We start from the raw sequence: 7,331 nt of genomic DNA, 5'->3' as shown, positions 1-7,331 counted from the left end.
ATTTTGACTCTCGGAGGTTCATGTCTTCATACATGGAACCGCGTTCATTTGCTTCCGTTGTGCATCTTAAAAGACTCAAGTCTATTTTGTTCAAAACTCTGATTTTATTTCGAGTTTTTCCCATTTTTTTTGGAGCTATGGTCGAGTTGTGTTGTTTTTCCCCTTTCTTCCCCGCTTCTTTAACTCCTCCCCTAGTCGCGATCAACCGTGTTTTCTATCCTTAGAAAATGCGGTCGTGACAGAGTGGTATCAGAGCATTCTTTCCGCTCTGAACCCGAGAGTCTTCTTTGAAAATATTTAGTCTAGCCTTGTTCCACTAGACTGTCTAATCAATGAAAATGCTCTTAGCACTCCCACCAATCGCGCTCAACGAGGAAAAAGGTAACTTGTTCTTTTTCAAAAGAAAGTCAAGATGTTTAAAAGTTTGAAATGGAGAAATAACTCATGTAGTTAATTTGAGTGAACAGATGAAAATACGAATTTTAAAGAAAGAGTTGATGTTTCTTGATTTGGTAGCATGCTTAAAGAAAGAGTTAGTATGTCTTTTCTTGGCTAAAGACTGCGAATGTATGAATAAAAGAAGTAACTTTCCCTAAATGGAAAAAAAAAATACTGAAATATGAAAGTATAAAGTATACGAGTCTGGTACCAATTGGTGAAATGATATCTCTTTTTTTTGAGTTAGTCATTGAATCATGTTGCTGGTAAGGGAAAATCGAAATTTCCAAGGAACTTAGATTACTTAGTTATGCGTTCCTTCTAGAACACAATATGAACTCGAACTTAGAAGTACAGTATGAACATTTCTCGCTTTCCCGAGCGACGAAAAGAAAATGAAGCGATAAGAAAGAAACTTCGAGAAAAACAATCCAACATAGAACAAAACGATGTTTCTAGAAAGGTGATAGAGGTTGGATGTCATTTTCTACGTCCCAATGACATGAATAATCTGGGTAGCCATTGTCTTTCTTGACAATCCAATCACTCCAAAGGATCATACCTTTGATCCAACTAAGCGATGAACACATACATGGCAAGAGAATATGATTACAATGTAAACAAAGAATCTAGCTTTACAATAATAAGTAAACAGAAACGGCGTGTTACGAGGATGACAGTTCTGACGAACCGAGAGTACCAAGGAGTCATAATCTCCACATATGGTCATCTGACGTGATCGTAAGGTGAAAGTAGCTTGTGACGAAAGTTTCCCATAACTCATTTACCATCCTCTATAAGGAATTAAACAAGGGAGTATCACCATTGTAGTTAACCAAGAAGATTCATCAGCAACACTTACTTGGATTCCCATGAATTTCATTTTCTCGCACCCCCTTGATCAAAATACTTTTTGTTGAATTAAGATATTAAATGCCTTCTTTTGCAAGGTAATGTGCCATTATTTTCCCTCTTCTATGTCAAGGTTGTGAATCACTTTCAGTTTTGAGCTTGCTCCCTCATGTTTTCTGATAACCTCCAGTGACTACGGTCCTTCTTTACTCATTATGTATAAAAGCAATACTTTGACTCTCTGAATTCTTGCCAGCAAACTCTTATACTCGGAGCTGCTTTATTTATAGCCTTCAGAATGAACATGTTTCCCTAAACAATTGTCTTCTCAATGATATATTCCTCAAAGATCATTAGTGGACCTTTTTGTTTTCAAAAGTGCTTCTTGACAAGCTCTTTATTTTATATGAGTAGTTCCCTCTTATTAATTCCACTACAATTATTCCATCATGCTTTGAGCTCTTTAGCAACTCCAAGTCTAAAGTAATTTGCTCTCTTCCCAAACTAGTTTGCTCTGATTGTCTTCTCTACTAGTTAATTCCCGTGATTTGGTTATAAACTTTGTGAATTCGTTAACGTGATATAGTATCACGATGTTGTTTACCCAAAAGGGTAGTTCCTTGTTATTCTTCTTTCTCAAATCCGCTTGAGACCAATCATTTTCAGTCTTACTATATTGGAACAGCCATCTGTTGAGACCTTAAACCTTTTAATTTGACCCTTTGTGTTTTCAGACGTACTTATTAACAAGGTCTTTATTTTACATGAGTACTCTCATCTTCTGAATTCAAATATGACTGTTGTCTCTTGATTTGAGCTTTGCTGCAAGCTCCATGTTAAACCCGGCATATTGCTTCTCCCTTGGCTAATTTCTTCTTGTTGCCCTCTTTATTAGTTAGTTTCCCTGAACTACTTATAAACTCTAAAAATTCTGTTGATATGATCTTCTATCGCAGTGTTGTTGAGCAAATTGCAATTGTTTGTTTTTCCTATTCTTTCAAATCCATTTGTAACCAACCATCTCAGGTCTTCCTATTATCATCTGAGGATTCTTGAATCTTTTCTACTTCACTGTAAATTTTGATTATATTATTGACAACTTATTGTTGACATCTACATTCTATTCATCATACCCTCACTTTCGCGATTTATTCTATCTGGCAAGCTCTTCCCACAATAAAATTTCCAAGCTCTATGGGTATAGCCCTTTGAAGTTGTATCTTTTCTTTTCTGGGAGTGAGCATAATGAGCCCAATTGAGCCTAGTTTTTGCACTTCACGAAAATCTTTGTTGCAAGTTACTGGTGAGAGTTTGTGGTGAACCAAACACTCACGTAATCGAAATAATTATAATCGTTTTATTTTCATGACTATCTTGGAGCGTACACAAAGCAAGGACGATTCGAATATTTCTCTTGGAATCCCAAATCCAGTTCCTATCATAGTTAAAACGGTTAGATCAACTCTATATTTCCTCGAGTGAGACCCTCATGGGAGGCAAGACATTGATCACAGCAGAAAAAAAAAAAATCATACGCCGACGAACGTCGAATCGGATTGAAATTTAACATCGGGGATAAAATATTCTTGAAAGTATCCCCTCCAAAGGGATAACTAGATTTGGACTCAAGGGTAAGTTAAAACCACGATTTATTGGACCCTATGAAATTCTGGAAGAAGTGGGCCCAGTAGTATATCGTTTGGCATTACCATCCAACTTTGGGAACGTTCACAACGTATTCCACGTCTCCCAACTTTGAAGGTACGTGTTCGATCCAAAACATGTGATTCGCCACGAAGAAATCACTCTAGAGCCTAACCTAAGTTACGAAGAAAAGCCGGTAGAAATACAATATCGAAATGTGCAGCAACTTCGGAATAAGTCGATTACTACAATGAAGGTTTTGTGGAAACACCATGAACAGGTAGAAGCAACATGAGGGCTAGAAGAGAAATGTCCCGAGCTTTTTGTCTAAATACATCCTAAATTTCGGGACGAAATTTCTTTTAAGAGGGGTAGAATGTAACGACCCGCTAAGTCGATATTATTATAAACTATATTATTAGCTTGATTATTTATATAAGTGACTTTTGCGTAATTAATTTCGAACTACGATAGAGTGTCGTTGTTGTTTATAACATTAGAAATATATATAATATATATATGTATAATAAAAGAATCAGATCCCAAAAATCAAAATTTTAATATCCGATACATCCAACAAAAGTCCAACAAAATTTAATTCATCCTACGTTCTAAGCAAATCGGGTACTTCAGCGCGAGCAGCCACGAACTTGAACCGAGTATACCTACACCAAATTAAACGAACAAGTGAACAAATACTCAAACAATTAATTTAATAAAAAAAATAAAATAAACAAAAGAAAAAAAAACGGATATGGCAGATCCTAAGGGATTGATCTTTTCAGACAAAACATTAAATGTTGCATTAATAGATTGCAGTAGAAGCCATCATTCTCTAACAGAATATTTCAAGATACGCCACTTGCCATCTTTTTCTGTACATGTACATTTATACAAATCATTTTTCCCTCACCTATCGTCCCCTGCAAGCAAGAAAACCAACACTTATTCTTTTCAAGTTCAATTCAAGAAACGAATCTGCAAGTCCAAAGAATTACTCCTTTTGCACCCCAAAATTCAGATCGACAGAAGGTATGAATCCTCACTACTCAATTTCAAATCATGAACATATGCTTTTTCTCCCAACTTAGCATCATACACTAATCTCCCACAATTAATGCGAATAAACTCTCAATCAACAAGCAACCTAATTCGAACAATTTCTCATCAATCAATAACGAACACCCTCTGCGAAAGAAAATAATTTGTAAAAGGGACTTAACTTGCGGTGCGGTTCGGGTTGGTTTCGGGGCTGTGCGGTGTCGTTTCGGAGCTGTTCGGGGCGAGTTTGGACAACTGTGCGAACCGGCGGAGAAGCCGACAGTGATGGCGACGGCTCTGTGCATTGACGGCAGCGGTTGCTGGGCGCTGCTGACTGCGGCGGTGGCTGGACGCTGCGGACAGCAGCGGTGCGAATCGCCGCTGAGGCCGACCGATGGCGGCACCCCTCGCGGCGGAGGTTGAACCGCACAGCAGCGACGGCGTCGGGTGCAGCGGCTGGAGACGGCTCTGAGCGTCGGTGACGGAAGCCGAGCGCGGCCAGCAGCAGCTCTTCCCGGCGGAACGGCGACAGGATTTCTCCACTCCGCCAGCAGCAGCGGCTTCGTGCGGTGGAGGAGCCCGAAGGTACAGCGGCGTGCGGCGGAGGCTGACCGGCGAGACAGCAGCACTTCCCGGCGGATCGGCGGCACCACTGCGACGGCGACGCACGGTTAGGTCCGTTGCGGTCTAAATCGGAGAAGGCAACTGGAATTGGGAGAATTTGCTACAATCCTAGATTTGGTCGAAGAGAGAGAGAGAGTGAGAAAGAGGGAGAAAGATGTGGGAGATGATGGAGAAGAAGTTGGGCTTGTCTTTTTTTAAAAAAAAAACTTTTGGGCCTCATAAGTTAAATGAGATGATTTATTTAAAGTTGGGCCTCATAATTTAAATGGGAGGATGTATTAAATCTATGGGCTCCATCTAATTGTTTGGGCTTTAAAATTTTAATTGGAGATATAAGGTGGGGAAATAATTAAGCTTTGGGGTTTTTAAATAAATCTTTGGGTCGATAATTAATCTTGACGAAATTATTAAATTAAATCCCGAAATAATTTTGAAGTATGAATAATTTATCCCAAGCCCGGAAAACATATAAATTTTCTTAACAACGGGAAATAGTTGCGATAATTCAATTATGCGCTTAAATAAATTTTGGGATTTTTTTTTATTCGATATTATGATGGAAAATACGAGGAGCTGCCGGAGGAATTATGGGCGTAAGCGGCCGACCGACATCGCCCCGCGACGCCTTGGGCGGCCGCCGAATAATAAAAAAATACGCGAAAACCGAGAAACGAGATAAAAGATTTCAATGAGGGTGCATGCATTCTAATTTAAGTAGTTTTGTCCTTGAGTCTAATTAGTGTATTATTATATTGTGATATTTTCAAAAGGGTACCTTCGCAAGTAAAGTTGGAGCGAGAATTTCAAGTTAAAGGAACTAAATGATCCAGGTGAGCTTTCTTATACTAAAATACAAATCGTATTTTATGAAAACACGAACACATGTTCGTGATTTTAATGATGTTGTCTTGCCACAAATGTTTTGTTATGATGCCTATCTGTTGGCTACGGCCAAGTGAATTATGAACGATGAAATATGTGAATCGATTCGATTTTTAGTCCGGGTAGGGTGGTGTCCCTACTTGGAACCTCTGGCCGTGAACGGCAGAGAAGGTGACCGTGGAAGGTGGCCACCTTCCAGGCACAAGGATACCTCTGACGTGTTGGGCAGGGAAGGTGACCGTATGAGAACACCATCTCAGCGGCACAATGTGATCAGATATGGCTAAAGTACAGGAAAAGGGGTTGCAACCCAATGTGATATTTTTAGTAAGCTCGGGCCTTTTCAATAACACCCCGAGTGTTACTGTGATGATGGCTTGACAATATTTTCAAATGTATATGTGTAATTTTCGGCAATGTGTTCACTGAGTACTTTTTGTACTCAGCCCTGCATATATTTCTAAATGTGCAGGTTGAGCAGCGAAGTGGTGGAGGAAGTGCTATTGAGACAAGACATCTAATTCAGTCAGATTTTGACTCTCGGAGGTTCATGTCTTCATACATGGAACCGCGTTCATTTGCTTCCGTTGTGCATCTTAAAAGACTCAAGTCTATTTTGTTCAAAACTCTGATTTTATTTTGAGTTTTTCCCATTTTTTTTGGAGCTATGGTCGAGTTGTGTTGTTTTTCCCCTTTCTTCCCCGCTTCTTTAACTCCTCCCCTAGTCGCGATCAACCGTGTTTTCTATCCTTAGAAAATGCGGTCGTGACAATACCCCATCCTTTCATGAAAAATCATCTTATTTTGCCATTTTGGGATTTCTACTTTCTATGAAAAATAGTCTCCTTTCAAATATGAAAACTTTTTGTCATACTTTAATCCCCTTTTTTCTTTCTCTCATACTGTATCTCATATCTCTTATTTTTTATTTCTTGTTATCCTTTATCTACTTTTTCTCTAATCTCTCTTATTTTATATATTTTCAGATTTAAAAAATATGTGCTGTTTATAAATAAGATTATTTTTTAATTAGTAGAAAAAGTTATAATTATCTCTTTTAATAACAATAACTAATAAGAGAACACTAGTTTGTGTTGAAAAGTCATTTTTGAATGGTTGGTCAATTTAGATAAATGTCCTACGTACGAATCCAGAAGATTGGCGATCCTTCATTAGAGTGTCCACTATAAGCGGATAGCCCCAATAGTCCCGCCCCCCTTTTTTTTTCCACCGTCGTAGTTTAATTGTCCGCGCCCACAAAAAACCTTATCCGCAGCTATAAGGTGGACACTTCCAATAGCCCTAAAATTTTTATCCACTTATCAATTAAAATTATCGGAATGTAAATAATTAGAAAATGAGGTAATTGGGACCGAATATTCGTTGTATTGGAAACGGTAAAATTATACAACGAACATTTAAACACAATATACATAAAAAATCGCCACCGTCTACTCGGTGACTGAATCGGATTCCTCCTCTTCTTCCTCACCGCCTCCCCCACTGCCGCCGGCCGCCCCAGTAAAACCCTCATTAGACAAGCCTAGCCGGCGCTGGATCTCCCCTATGAGATTCCAGTATATACCCTTGATGACCGGGTCGGTTGCGGTCTCGTAGAAACGGCTGTTGTCTTGCAGTTGTTTCAACAACCGCACATCTATGTTCTCCCTCAAGACCTCGTGGGGACCAGGGGCCATGGGTTGTGGTATAGGGGCGGGCTGCGGGATGAGCGATCCAGACACGGCCGACGATAGGCGGGAGGAACTTCCAGCCACTCTAGCGCTTCGGATAGAGGCATGTTGTCCCGGAAGGCGTGGGCGCCTAGAGTGTGTAGTGGATGGCTTTTCGGT

At 39.6% G+C, this 7,331-nt stretch overlaps 1 long non-coding RNA gene across 1 annotated transcript; it reads left to right on the top strand.

Moving 5' to 3' along the window:
• The first annotated feature begins 3,545 nt into the window (after positions 1-3,545).
• LOC121799666 lies at positions 3,546-6,011 on the top strand. The gene is made up of 3 exons (XR_006050349.1): positions 3,546-3,966; positions 5,370-5,429; positions 5,954-6,011. It is a non-coding gene; the product is annotated as an uncharacterized LOC121799666 (long non-coding RNA).
• The last annotated feature ends 1,320 nt before the right edge of the window (positions 6,012-7,331 follow it).

Source organism: Salvia splendens, chromosome 4 (genome assembly GCF_004379255.2).
Source record: "Salvia splendens isolate huo1 chromosome 4, SspV2, whole genome shotgun sequence".
Lineage (NCBI taxonomy): Eukaryota > Viridiplantae > Streptophyta > Magnoliopsida > Lamiales > Lamiaceae > Salvia > Salvia splendens.
This window is presented reverse-complemented; position numbering and strand designations above follow the sequence as displayed.